Source organism: Mustela nigripes, chromosome 6 (assembly GCF_022355385.1).
Source record: "Mustela nigripes isolate SB6536 chromosome 6, MUSNIG.SB6536, whole genome shotgun sequence".
Lineage (NCBI taxonomy): Eukaryota > Metazoa > Chordata > Mammalia > Carnivora > Mustelidae > Mustela > Mustela nigripes.
Window position 1 is genome coordinate 113,368,312 of NC_081562.1, and position 12,884 is coordinate 113,381,195.

Below are 12,884 nucleotides of genomic sequence, written 5' to 3' on the forward strand. Positions count from 1 at the left end.
CATTTGGTCCAGTATCTGAATGTTCAAAGGGGTTTAGATCCGGCGAAGATAACTCAAGAGTGTGAGTCACGTCAGTCTTCCCTTCTGAGAAGGTCAGGTTATCTCCTGTCCTGACAGAGAATCTCTCGCTCCTTTTTTTGTTTTCACTGTTTAGCCATTTTATTTATTTATTTTTTAAAAAAGATTTTTACAGAGAGAGCACAAGCTGACAGAGAATCTTTTTCTTAAATTTATTTTTAATTGGGCGCCTGGGTGGCTCAGTGCGTTAAGCCGCTGCCTTCGGCTCAGGTCATGATCTCAGGGTCCTGAGATCGAGTCCCGCATCGGGCTCTCTGCTCAGCAGGGAGCCTGCTTCCCTCTCTCTCTCTCTCTCTCTGCCTGCCTCTCCTTCTACTTGTGATTTCTCTCTGTCAAATAAATAAATAAAAATCTTTAATAAAAAAAAATTATTTTTAATTATTTTTTTAATTTTTTAAATTTATTTTCAGCGTAACAGTATTTATTGTTTCTGCACTGCACCCAGTGCTCCATGCAATCCGTGCCCTCTCTAATATCCACCACCTGGTTCCCCCAACCTCCCACCCCCGCCCCTTCAAAACCCTCAGATTGTTTTTCAGAGTCCATAGACTCTCATGATTCACCTCCCTTTCCAATTTCCCCCAACTCCCTTCTCCTCTCTAACTCCCCATGTCCTCCATGCTATTAGTTATGCTCCACAAATAAGTGAAACCATGTGATAATTGACTCTCTCTGCTTGACTTATTTCACTCAGCATAATCTCTTCCAGTCCTGTCCATGTTGCTACAAAAGTTGGGTATTCATCCTTTCTGATGGAGGCATCATACTCCATAGTGTATATGGACCACATCTTCCTCATCCATTTCGGCTGATAGAGAATCTTAAGCAGACTCCCCACTTACTGTGGAGCCCATCACAGGCTTGATCCAGCAACCCTGAGATCATGACTTGAGCCAAAATCAAGAGTTGGATGCTTAACCGACTGAGCCACCCAGGTGCCCCAGGCTGTTTTCTTATTAACTGCCACCCAGAAGCCCATGTCTCAGCAGTGCCAGTCTTGTGATGCAGAATGGAAGTCAGGAATTGTATACAGTGGGGTTTGATTTCTTCCTGGATTTGAGTTATGGAAGCCTGGGCTTCTTGAGGGCATTAAGCCATAGGTAGTAAAGAGAAGCTATTGACTTTGAGAGAAGGGTAATTCCAAGATTTGGAAGTGAACAGGAATCTGTGGGTCCCACGAATAGGGGGCTTCTGCTCTTCTCTGTCTGGCAACATCTGGAAAGGTGGGAAGACTGAAGGGAATGGTCATGTGGTCCCCCAGGCTGAACCCTAGCAACTGAAGTTACCATTTTGATGCAGATTCCTCTGCCCAAGATTGGCATGAATACCACAGGCTACCCAACTCCGGTGGGCCATGTGAGTACGAACAGGAGATGAACGTTTTGCTGTGTGTTTGTCTTTCTAACCTTGGAGAAGGTGTTGAATGGAAAGAAGCCTCCACAGTTGGACTTTGTACTCTCTCAGTGACTTGGAATTGACTTTGACTTAAGGAAAGAAAGTCATGTGATAAGTCATGCATATCTTGATCGCAGGACTAAGACTTATTCCAAGCACATATGTAAGACATCTAACAGTTCCTGGGTGTTTAAGGGAGTTGATAAAGATTATTTTCCTTTGTTCTGACTGTAGGTGATTGTCACGCATAGCCTCTGATTGTTTGAGATACACCTTTAAAAAATAGTGAGTGTTGATCCAGAGTGTTCTTTGGAAATGAACTTGTTCTAATTACACTAGGGAAGCACATCATTTCTTAAAGTGAAGAGTCCTTGTTTAAACAGAATTCCACTAATCTGGATTTTCAGATTGTTAACATGATAAATAGAGTGAAGAAAGCTCTCCCCCACACCCCTTTTTTGAAAGGCACTTGTTGATGTAACTCAGTGACAGCTTGGCTTAGTTGGGCAACAAGTCTGCCTTAAATAGCAGCCCCACTCCAAGGTCTTGTGTGGGAATTGTCCTAATGGGGGCAAGCCACAGCGGAAATGGGGTTCTAGCTAATCATCAACTCTCCATTCTGATAAGGGAAGCCACAGCTGCCAATCATTCCTGTTATGATTAAATTCCGGGAAATGAGAGCTCACACTATCTCTATACAGAAAGCTGGGAGGAGGGCCACCCGCTGTGTTAGCTGCTCCGGTAAATGATTAATGACTGATCAACCTGACAGGTGCCTCCTGAGACCTGTTCGGTGATGGGAGTGTCACTTTGCTGTCTCCACTCCCTCCTGGAGTGACAGGGACAGAGAAGTGTGCTGATTTTATTAATTATACAAAGTGAACATATTTGTGATTTTTCCACACCCACCTTCCTTTTGGGTAGGAAACCAAAGCAAAGAAAGAAAAAATGATCTTAGTTTTAAAGTGATCTTTCTGAACTTCGGAACTGAAAAAGTTATCTGTGGGATTCAGAAAAAATGCTGAGCTATTGGAAGAAGTTTTGGATATCGCATCTACCCAGTACCCTTTATATGGATAAAAATGAAGCTGCCGGCAATGTGGCATTGTGACGTGTCCCAGCAAGAGTGGGACGGGGCAGAGACTCGAATTGTTCCTCTAACGGCTGCTCTGGCACATGCTGAAAAAAAAACCAAGCATCTAGAGGCCTTGTAAAGCACACAACTATTTACTCATTAACTCTTAAAAAAATCCAGCTTAATGTCTTGAAGGATTTTATGGAGCACTATAATCTTACAAAGGTAACAAATACGTCATATATTGTGTAGGCAACACATTGATTAGTTTATAGAAGCTAGAAGAAACTTAATACAAAGAACTAGAAGGAGGAGGAGAAGGGAAGTAAGAAGAGACTGGTTTCCTTTGTAGAGAAGTGGAAATTCTAACAGTAAGAGCAAATGGTACAAGATAGCAATATGCCACCATACAATGATGGTTTGCTGTTGAAGAAAGCACTTATGATTGATTGATTGATAGATATTTAATTTTTAACTTAAATTCAGTTAGCCAACACACAGCACATCATTAATTTCTGATGTGCTGTCCAATAATTCATCAGTTGCATATCACACCCCGTGCTCCTTGTATCAAATGCCCTCCATAATGCCCATCACCCAGTTTTAATATAACAAGTTTTATAAGGGTAAATATCACATACATGGGTCTAACACAAAAGCTCATGACTTCAATAAAGGCTAAAAGAGCATTTATTTATTCTCGATTAAAAGACAGAAATCTAGCACATGAGCAATAAGTGATTGTAGTGAGTTGTAGCCCCTGGATGGCTACAGAAGTGAAGTTTTCCTTCCTTCATTTTATTTCATTTCCTTCCTTCCTTCCTTCCCTAGATTATTTGATCTGTTATTACAAAAAGGCCATTTACTGGGTGGCTTATAAATAACAGAAATTTATTTCTCACATTTCTGGAAATCAGGAAGTCCAAAATCAAGGTGCCAGCAGATTTGATGTCTGGTGAGACCTGCTTTCTGGTTCATAGGCCACCATCTTCCTGCTTTCTTCTTCACATGGGGAAAGGGAACTCTCTGAAGACTCTTCTTAAGAACACTCATCCATTCATGAAAGCTCTGCTTCATGATACCATCGAGCCAAAGGTCCACCTTCTAACATCATCACCTTGGAGTGTCAGGGTTCAGTGGATGAATTTTGGGGAGATCTTAACATTCAGGCTGGTCCCTCCTCCCTTCCTCTTTCCCTGACATCTTTTTTCCCTTCCTTCCTTCTGCCATTACGTCTTGCACCTCCTTGGTCATGGCAGATATAGGATGATCCAGATTGGGAGTCTGAGACCCCACCGTCTGGTGCGAAGGTCCAACAGGTGATGTAAATTTTACTATAGCTTTTCAGTGGAAAACTACTGAGGAAACAACGTGTGTTAGGGAGGATGTGGAGAAAGGGCAACCCTCTTCCACTGTCGGTGGGAATGCAAGTTGGTGCAGCCTCTTTGGAGAACAGTGTGGAGAATCCTCAAGAAATTAAAAATAGAGCTTCCCTATGACCCTGCCATTGCACTACTGGGTATTTACCCCAAAGACACAGATGTAGTGAAAAGAAGGGACATCTGTACCCCAATGTTTATAGCAGCAATGGCCACGGTCACCAAATTGTGGAAAGAACCAAGATGCCTTTCAACGGACGAATGGATAAGGAAGATGTGGTCCATATACACTATGGAGTATGATGCCTCCATCAGAATGGATGAATACCCAACTTTTGTAGCAACATGGACGGGACTGGAAGAGATTATGCTGAGTGAAATAAGTCAAGCAGAGAGAGTCAATTATCATATGGTTTCACTTATTTGTGGAGCATAACAAATAGCATGGAGGACATGGGGAGATGGAGAGGAGAAGGGAGTTGGGGGAAATTGGAAGGGGAGGTGAACCATGAAAGACTAAGGACTCTGAAAAACAATCTGAGGGTTTTGAAGGGGCAGGGGTGGGAGGTTGGGGTACCAGGTGGTGGGTATTAGAGAGGGCACGGATTGCATGGAGCACTGGGTGTGGTGCAAAAACAATGAATACTGTTATGCCGAAAAGAAATAAAAAAGAAAAAAGAAATACATGCCACTAAAAAAAGAAAGAAAGAAAGAAAACTACTGAGGAGATAGCATCACTATTTGTTTTGGATGTTACCAGCTTCACATACAGCCTTCTCAACATTCTTGACACACATCTCCCTAAAACTCTTTAAAAATGTCAGGGATAGACTATACCTCCCAGGAAAAAAAAAAAAAAAGTCTTTTGTTGATATAAGTTCTAAATGGTTGCCATGGTTAGGCTGGGTTTTAATCATGTAAATTTCAAGTTAGCAGATTTTTATTACTTCTTTGTTCATAAATATTGTTTTCCACGTGACTATTAATGCAGAGAACTCCCAGTTTTACAGTCAGCCTCCAACATACATGGACATGGCTACCCACCTTTGTTTCAGGAAGAAGTTTGGAAGAGTCCAGCACCATTTTGGCACATTTTGGACACAGTTGCAGTCTCTGGCAACTGTCTCACTACAGTCTTATATTTAAATAGGTTCAAATAAACAAGGGCAGCCAGTGATTGGAAAGGTAGAGAAACAGAACTCACATTATTTCACTGTTGTCTGTAACCACCTGGAATTATTCATTAGTGTTTAAAACTGAAATCAGTAAAACTGTGTGAGCTGGTAGATATATTATTTTTGTTTTGCGAGAGCTAATTTTAGCTTGGGTGTAAAATCTTTTCCTGAACTTGGTAATATCCTTAACACAAAACCTTCATTTTAATTGTTCATTATTTCTTTTAGAACTAAAGAATGAATCAAGAGGTTAAGTGTTAGTGATATAACCAACTAGTTGCCCACATCATATCTTTTTTAAAAAAATTATTTATTTTCAGCATAACAGTATTCATTGTTTTTGCACCACACCCAGTGCTTCATGCAATCCGTGCCCTCTCTAATACCCACCACCTGGTACCCCAACCTCCCACCCCTGCCCCTTCAAAACCCTCAGATTGTTTTTCAGAGTCCATAGTCTCTCATGGTTCACCTCCCCTTCCAATTTCCTCCAACTCCCTTCTCCTCTCTAACTCCCCTTGTCCACATCATATCTTTTGCAATATTTTGATTTTATTAGAATTTACCAATTGTGGGGCATCTGGGTGGCTCAGTGTGTTGTGCCTCTGCCTTTGACTCAGGTCGTGATCCCAGGGTCCTGGGATCGAGCGCCACATTGGGCTCTCTGCTCGGCGGGGAGCCTGCTCCCCCCTTCTCTCTCTGCCTGCCTCTGCCTATTTGTGATCTCTCTGTCAAATAAATAAATAAAATCTTTAAAAAGAATTTACCAATTGTTTTTACAACTGGATAATTATAGACAGAAATTTCTCTATAAGAAAAATGTCATCCTCTGTATTTCTACCCTGGCCTTTATTATTATTCATTTAATTTCACGATTATCCCTAAGAATCAGTTTATAGAGTAGGGGTGGGGTGTTTTAAATGTCCTGCTCCCGGTAGCAAATACACCAGACCCACCACGATTTGTGATTCCCCAGTGCCACGGGCCCTCTCATGTCTCTGCTACTCCTTGCATGGAAGGTTCTTCCTGTCTTGCAACTCCAGACCCAGTTCACACATCACCTTTCTGTGAAACTTTTCTGATTCGGTCGCCCCCAAATGATCAATCACTCCCTCTTTTTTTTTTTTTTTTTTTTTTTTGCCTTTACTATTCTTTGTACACTAGTTTCTTCTTGCATTGAAAATCCTGAATTTTAAAGATTTATTTGTAAATTTCTCTGCTACTAGATGGCGAATTAATTAGGAGCAGGAATTGTTCATTCATCTTAATATTCTCAGTTCTGAGCCGAATCCCGGCATACCGTAGGTGCCAAATGATGACTCTTGGAGTGAAGGATAGAAGGAAGGGGAAGGAGAATGATGTGGTTCTTGGTAGCTGTTAAGCTAGGCTTGCCTTGGAGACTGTATCATCAACATCCTTCCGTGGTATTACATACTCTTTACAGTATTTTATTTAATGGCTGACTAGTATTTCTCTGTACAATTATGTCATAATTTGTTTAACCCACATTCCGTTAATGGATATTTGAGTTTGTTTTAAACTTATCTTTACTGCTTGAGAGCAACACCTATGCCGTTTATAATTATAGATGAATCCTGAAGGAAATGCTTCATCAGACCCTCAGGTAAATTCCTGGAAGCGGAGCTGCTTGATCAAAGGTTACGAGTTGATCAACGCCAGGTAACAGATGCAGAGGGTTCACATGGGTTTGCTACTGTCCTATAAAAAGAAGCCTAGGTTGGAGGTAGGGGATTCCAAGGTCAGTTCCTGCCCCAACGAAGCCATCAAGGGCCAGGCTCTCCCTTCTTTCGATGCTGTCATTCTTTGTGTGTTGGTAATGTCTCCTGTCATGGGTAATGACAGATGCCACAGCTCAAAGCATTGTGTACTCACACGGAAGAACCCAAGCAGGAAGGGCAGGGACCTTTCCCTTCCATTGTCCCTCTGACGTGAAGGAGGAAAAGCTGACCTAGAAGCTCCCAAGAGACTTTCTCTTGCATCACAGTAGCTGGACCTGGCTCACCTGCCTGTCTCTAGGCCAGTCGGTGGTAAAGGGGGGTAAAATCACCCTGACTGATTGACGTCAAGCACGACAAGTATCCGGGGCTTGGCACAGGCTGCCAGAACCATACCTGGTTCCCCGACGGAGGAGGCAAGTATCTGGGGGACGAGAGGGAGTTTTGAATATGGGCTGCATCTTCCAAGATACTGAAGTTATTTTGTTTTGTTTTTATGAGAGACAGAGAGTGTGAGCAGGAGTAGGGGCAGAGAGAGAGAAGGAGAATCTTAAGCAGCTTCCACGCTCTGTGGGGAGCCAGGCCTGGGCCTCAATCTCATGACCCTGAGATCAGGACCTGAGCCGGTAGGTATCAAGAGTCGGACATTCCCCTCCCTGAGCCACCCAGGTGCCCCAAGATACTGAAGAATTCTTAATTGTTTGGATGACATGATGGTTTTGTAATTATGTAAGACAGTGTCAATAGGAGACATATGTAAAGTTCTTAGGAAGGAAGAGTCGCGGACGTGACTATCCTACGCATTTGGAGACAAGGCACGTATGAAGTTTGGAAAAATTTCATGGTAAGTAGCTGAGGACAGAATAGAAGCAGGAATGGCCCCACTTATCATTAGTCCCAGTGACCCACTAAGAAACTTTGTGTTTTCTGTCCCCACGACTCTGAGCTCTGCAAAAGGAGTGTTCTCTCAGCAGCAAATAAGTAAGGGTCCCACTAAATTAGAGTCCACGGATGCTGACCAGGCCCTGTGGGCTCCCGGTGTCCAGAGACCTGCAGGCAAGGAGAGGGGTCACCATCTTGGCAGGGGGGGTTGACCCTAATCAGCAGGAGGAGGGAGGGTTGTTGTCATACTGTGTGGGAAGGGAGGAGCTGTGTGCACCTTAGGTCACCTACTTGGGTACCCCTAGTGGCTGAATGGACAGGGCAGCAACACTGCCAGGGAAAGGTGTGGCGACCAGGGGCTTAAATCCTTGGGAATGAAGATTCGTGTCATATCACCAGGAAAGTTCCCAAGGCTTTCAGAGGTAGTAGCTGAGAGCAGGTGCAAGAAGAATTGAGAGCAGGTGGTGGAGGCCGAGGCAATGAGTAACGGGCCGTCGTGCGAAGGTTAGCAGCAGTGATGAGAACTTGATTTCTTCCCACTTAACCTCCCTCTTTGGAGGTAAATTTGCCCCTAGGAAGAGCAGCCCACCGAAACCTTGGGGGCTGATCCTGAAATGAGTATGAAGGAGTGGACGTGTGAGGAGCAAGAGGGAGACTGTGGTAGATCTGCCTTTCAGTCCCGCTTTAGGAAAGGATTCACCCGCAACTGTGAGGACTGTGGTTGACCAGCAGTCTCTGTTAGCTCCTTCAGGATGCACCTCAGTGGTTCCCCAGCCACACTCCTCCTGGTGAATCTTCAGTCAATGACTGAGCAAGGTGGTGCTCACCCAGGGCATGTTTTCCTCAGGGTGGACGTGTTGACCAATGACTTAGAAAGGCAGTGTCTCTTGCCCATCACGAGACATAATGGGTTCAGGGATTGTTAGGATTTTAAAATTCATTCAAGCTTTGTCTTATTCTAGGGTCGTAGCAACATATCTCCCTGCCTTTTACTTCCTACGTGTAGGCAGCCTCTGCTCTGGAGCTCCCATTTGGTGGGGAGACACTTTATCGGGTCTACATTAGAGCATGACAACTCTCCTAGTCTAGTTTTCTTTCAAAGGTATTACTCCCCAGTCAGCTTTTGGTACTCTGAACTCTTACCTCAGCATCTGCTTCCTGGAGGACTCAACTTTCACACAGACGTTTCTGGAAATTGAATTAAAATGATGGCCCATTTGCCCAGAAAAATTCCAACTAGCCTACAAGCCCCAAAATCTGAATTCAGGTTATTCGTGGATTCCTCAGGCTCATAGACCCCACCTTAAAAAACCTTGGGATTTGACTCCCCACCTACCGTTGGTACCCTATCAGGGATGTGCTTAGGGTACTTTCAAGAGCACAAAATCTAATGGGGGAAGAATGGCTGCAGTATGGGCGGGAAAGCCTTGAGAGGCTGTTGAGTGATGGAAGTCACTCATGGGTGGCAGGCGTCCTCTCCCTTCCCCCTCTCTTTGAGTTTTGGTAGGGAGCCTTTGTGATGAGGAGGGTAACAGATTGTTTCAAGACCTTTTGGTATCCAGTGGGATTTCTGTATTTGGCTCCAGAGAAGTAGGGTGGGAGATACTGGAATCTGGGAAAGCTGGTATCTTAAGCTTAAGGTTGAGGAAAAAGTCCATTTCCAGGTCCTTCTTAGATCCTTCCTAGATTGTCCAACCCGACCAGGGCAAGGGAGATGGTAGGGGGTCTGGAAAGTCATCATGTTTATTAATCGAGTATGCATGTATGGAGCGTTGGTGCTGTGTTCTCAGGACTGTGGAGTAACAGAGAGCTGGATGGTGACATTGTAGCAGGAAAATGAAGTACTTCAAAACCCTGAGGTCTAGGATTCAGCAAATTAGATACCTCATTTACACTGCTTTCTATCTTACCTTCTTCCATAAAGAGTGATGATAGCAGATACAAGATGAAATGCATTTTTTAAAAGATTTTATTTATTTGACAGAAAGAGAGAGACAGTGAGAGAGGGGACACAAGCAGGGGGAGTGGGAGAGGGAGAAGCAGGCTTCCCGCTGAGCAGGGAGCCCGATGCGGGACTCAGTCCCAGGACCCTGGGATCATGACCTGAGCCGAAGGCAGACACTTAAAGTCTGAGCCACCCCGGCACCCCAAGACGAAATGCATTTCTGAGTGCTTAGTAAAATGTGTCTAATTTGGAGGATGGAGGCTGAAGACAGGAATGGCTGAAAAACCGTGAAGAAGTTTGGGGGTGGGCTGTGCAGGAGGGGGCAGGTCAGGGAAGGGGTGCTTCAGAGAGGGGAAACGGAGCAGACTGCTTGTCCTCAGGAGCCAGTGGCTTTCGTTTGTGTGATAGGTATAGAATCTTTGGAAGCATCTCAGTTATTCCCAGTGTGACCAAGGATGTTTTTAAAATTAATTATGATAGAAGCCATGTGTACTCATGGTAACAATTCAAATAATAGACATTTATAAAATAAAAGCATGAAAGTCCCTTTTCACTGCACTGGGTCCCTCTATCCTAAATGCACTTCCCAGGAGAGAGTTACTGTTGGCAGGAACATGTTCTTCTGGAACTTCTGTGTGCTCCTCATTCTGCGGGAAGGGATGGGTGCAGGTCTCCTGCAATGGGAAAGACTCAGAGGGTGACTGGAGAACCCCACCCAGGGTTCTCAGTGGGCCACCTGCCCCTTCCGGAGACTGGCCCTGGGGGGCGGGTGTGTCTTGCAGCGCCCTGAATGACTCCTCTTCGATGGAGACCCTACCGGCAGAGTGGGGAGTTTTGAGGCACGGCACCTGCTTTCTTTTTTGGGTAATGGTACAATAGTGGCCTTGAGGCTTGAGGACAACCCAAGTGGCTGACAGCTTTATCTCTTGGAAGTTCAGACGTGGGTGGAAAGTCTGGACGATGTGAGGCCTCCTGCCCATCTCCAGAGCTGTGCTTCTGTTTCTGCCAGCAGACTGCGGCTGGCCGCATTCCTGCAACAGTCACTGCAATGTTCTGACTTGAAACAGATGCTCATTCCATGTTTACACCCGACCACTCTGATTTGTCTGCTGTGGCTTTGTAGTGATTGATGTCACTTATTTCACTGTGGAAAAATCCCAGGAGCCTCACAGATCAAGAGCCTGAAGGGAAGCGTGTGGGAGGCCACTGACAATTTGTGTAAAGGGGGAAAATATTATTCCCAGCCGGCAATCCGTCCATGGGGCTGTGGACTCAGGCCACTGCACAGAGCTCCAGCTTTGCGGCGAAATGGGAATGTGTCGTGCACCAGCATCAGGAGGCTTGGCAAAGGTTTGGAGGCCAAGAGAGATTTTCCAAGGCTGCCTTTATCCATGGGCTTGATCCTCATGCTTCTACGGTCCTGCTCCATAGCGTGGCCTTTTGCTTTTGGAGACCTGCATGTTCCCACATCCTAGCATGGTGCCTGGCACAGAGCCCGAGAGGAGAGCCGAGAGGAAACCTTTCAACAAGTATTTATTGAGTCCCTTATATGTTCTAGATGCTGGGGATTCAGTAGTCAACAAATTTAGCAAGAATTACTCATTCTTATGATCCCTGATAAGCGACACATTTTCTTCCTCTTGGGTGTATTCTATAATCTTTGTGGATTTACATCAATGTATTTGGCTTTCTTTTCCCTGAAAGAAAAAAATCATCCTGTAGAGGGACCACTCTCATGCAGGTCAATAAGCATATATTAAGAATCCATCTTCTCTCCTTTGCACTCACCTGGTAAAATTCCAACCCCGGTTGAACCTAATGATCTACTTCTTTTGTACATGAACTGAATTACTGAATATTGTTGGAGAATCTCATACCCTGCCCTTAAGTGAAAGCTCAAATCCGCACAGAAATTCAATTTTGCTTTCTCTATCAGGTTTTGCACCGTCTGACGTGTCTATACCTTTCTCCTTCCCATTTTGTTCCTGAATTCCCCCCACCCCCAGATAATTATATTATGGTTTTTAAGCACATGTGAGCAATTCTAATAAGGCATCCAGAAGAGTCTTGGAGACACTAACATTTAATCCTGTTCAAGTCTATTTCCTTCTAGTCTGTCTTTTGCTTAAGGCTATAAAAACATGCTGTCTTCTCAATTTATCTTGTGTTTTTCCAGTTTTTTCTTCCTTAACATTAGCTTTAAAATTAACTTTTTTTAAAAAAAGATTTTATTTATTTGTCAGAGCAGGGTGAGCAGCAGGCAGAGGGAGAAGCAGGCTCCCCACTGAGCAGGGAGCCCAACGCAGGACTCGATCTCAGGACTCTGGGATCATGACCTGAGCTGAAGGCAGACGCTTAACTGACTGAGCCACCCAAGCATCCCTAAAATTAACTTTTAATAACCCCCAAAAGAATTTACTGTTTTTTTTTTAACGATGACTTTTAAAAAACTTTGTTATTGGAGTACAGTTGAGATGCAATGTTACATTAGTCTCAGGTGTTTGACACAATGATTTGACAATTGCCTACGTCATGCACTGCTTATCACCTAAGGATAGTTTCCATCTGTCACCATGCAATGTTGTTACAATGTTACTGACATATTCCCTATGCGGTACTTCTCATCTTTGTGACTTAATTATTTTGTAACTGGAAGTGAGTACCTGTTAATCCCCTTCACTTATCTTGCCCAGCCCCCAATCCCTCTCCTCTCTGGCAACATCCAGTTTATTCTCTGTATCTATGAATCTGTTTTTGTTTGTTTTAGTTTTTTAGATTCCACGTATAAGCGAAATCATGTTTGTCTTTCCTGTCTGACCTATTTCACTTAGCATAATACCCTCAAGGAGAATCCATGTCATTGAAAATGACCAGAGCTCATTCTTTACTGTGGCTGAGTAAGACTCACCGCGTACAGGAAGCCACATGATGAATGGGTAAGCACACTGAGGTGCGCTCACATCTTGGCGACTGTGAATAATACTGGAGTGAACGTAGGGGTGCACGTACTTTTTCAGATTAGAGTTTCTGTATTCTTTTTTTTTTAAGATTTATTTATTTATTTATTTGACAGAGAGAAATCACAAGTAGGCAGAGAGAGAGTGGGAAGCAGGCTCCCTGCCGAGCAGAGAGCCCGATGCGGGGCTCGATCCCAGGACCCTGAGATCATGACCTGAGCCGAAGGCAGTGGCTTAACCCACTGAGCCACCCAGGCACCCA

The 12,884-nt window shown here is 44.2% G+C and overlaps 1 long non-coding RNA gene across 10 annotated transcripts in view; it reads left to right on the forward strand.

Moving 5' to 3' along the window:
- The window catches only part of LOC132020036 (uncharacterized), a 54,224-nt gene that overhangs the window by 17,093 nt on the left and 24,247 nt on the right, over window positions 1–12,884 (forward strand). Inside the window, exon 1 of one of the 10 annotated variants that reach the window (XR_009404899.1) lies at window positions 7,290–7,464. The exons of the other annotated variants lie outside the window; for them this stretch is intronic. This is a non-coding gene — a long non-coding RNA (uncharacterized LOC132020036). Of the gene's footprint in view, window positions 1–7,289; window positions 7,465–12,884 lie in introns of those variants that run through there. 10 annotated transcript variants of the gene reach the window in all.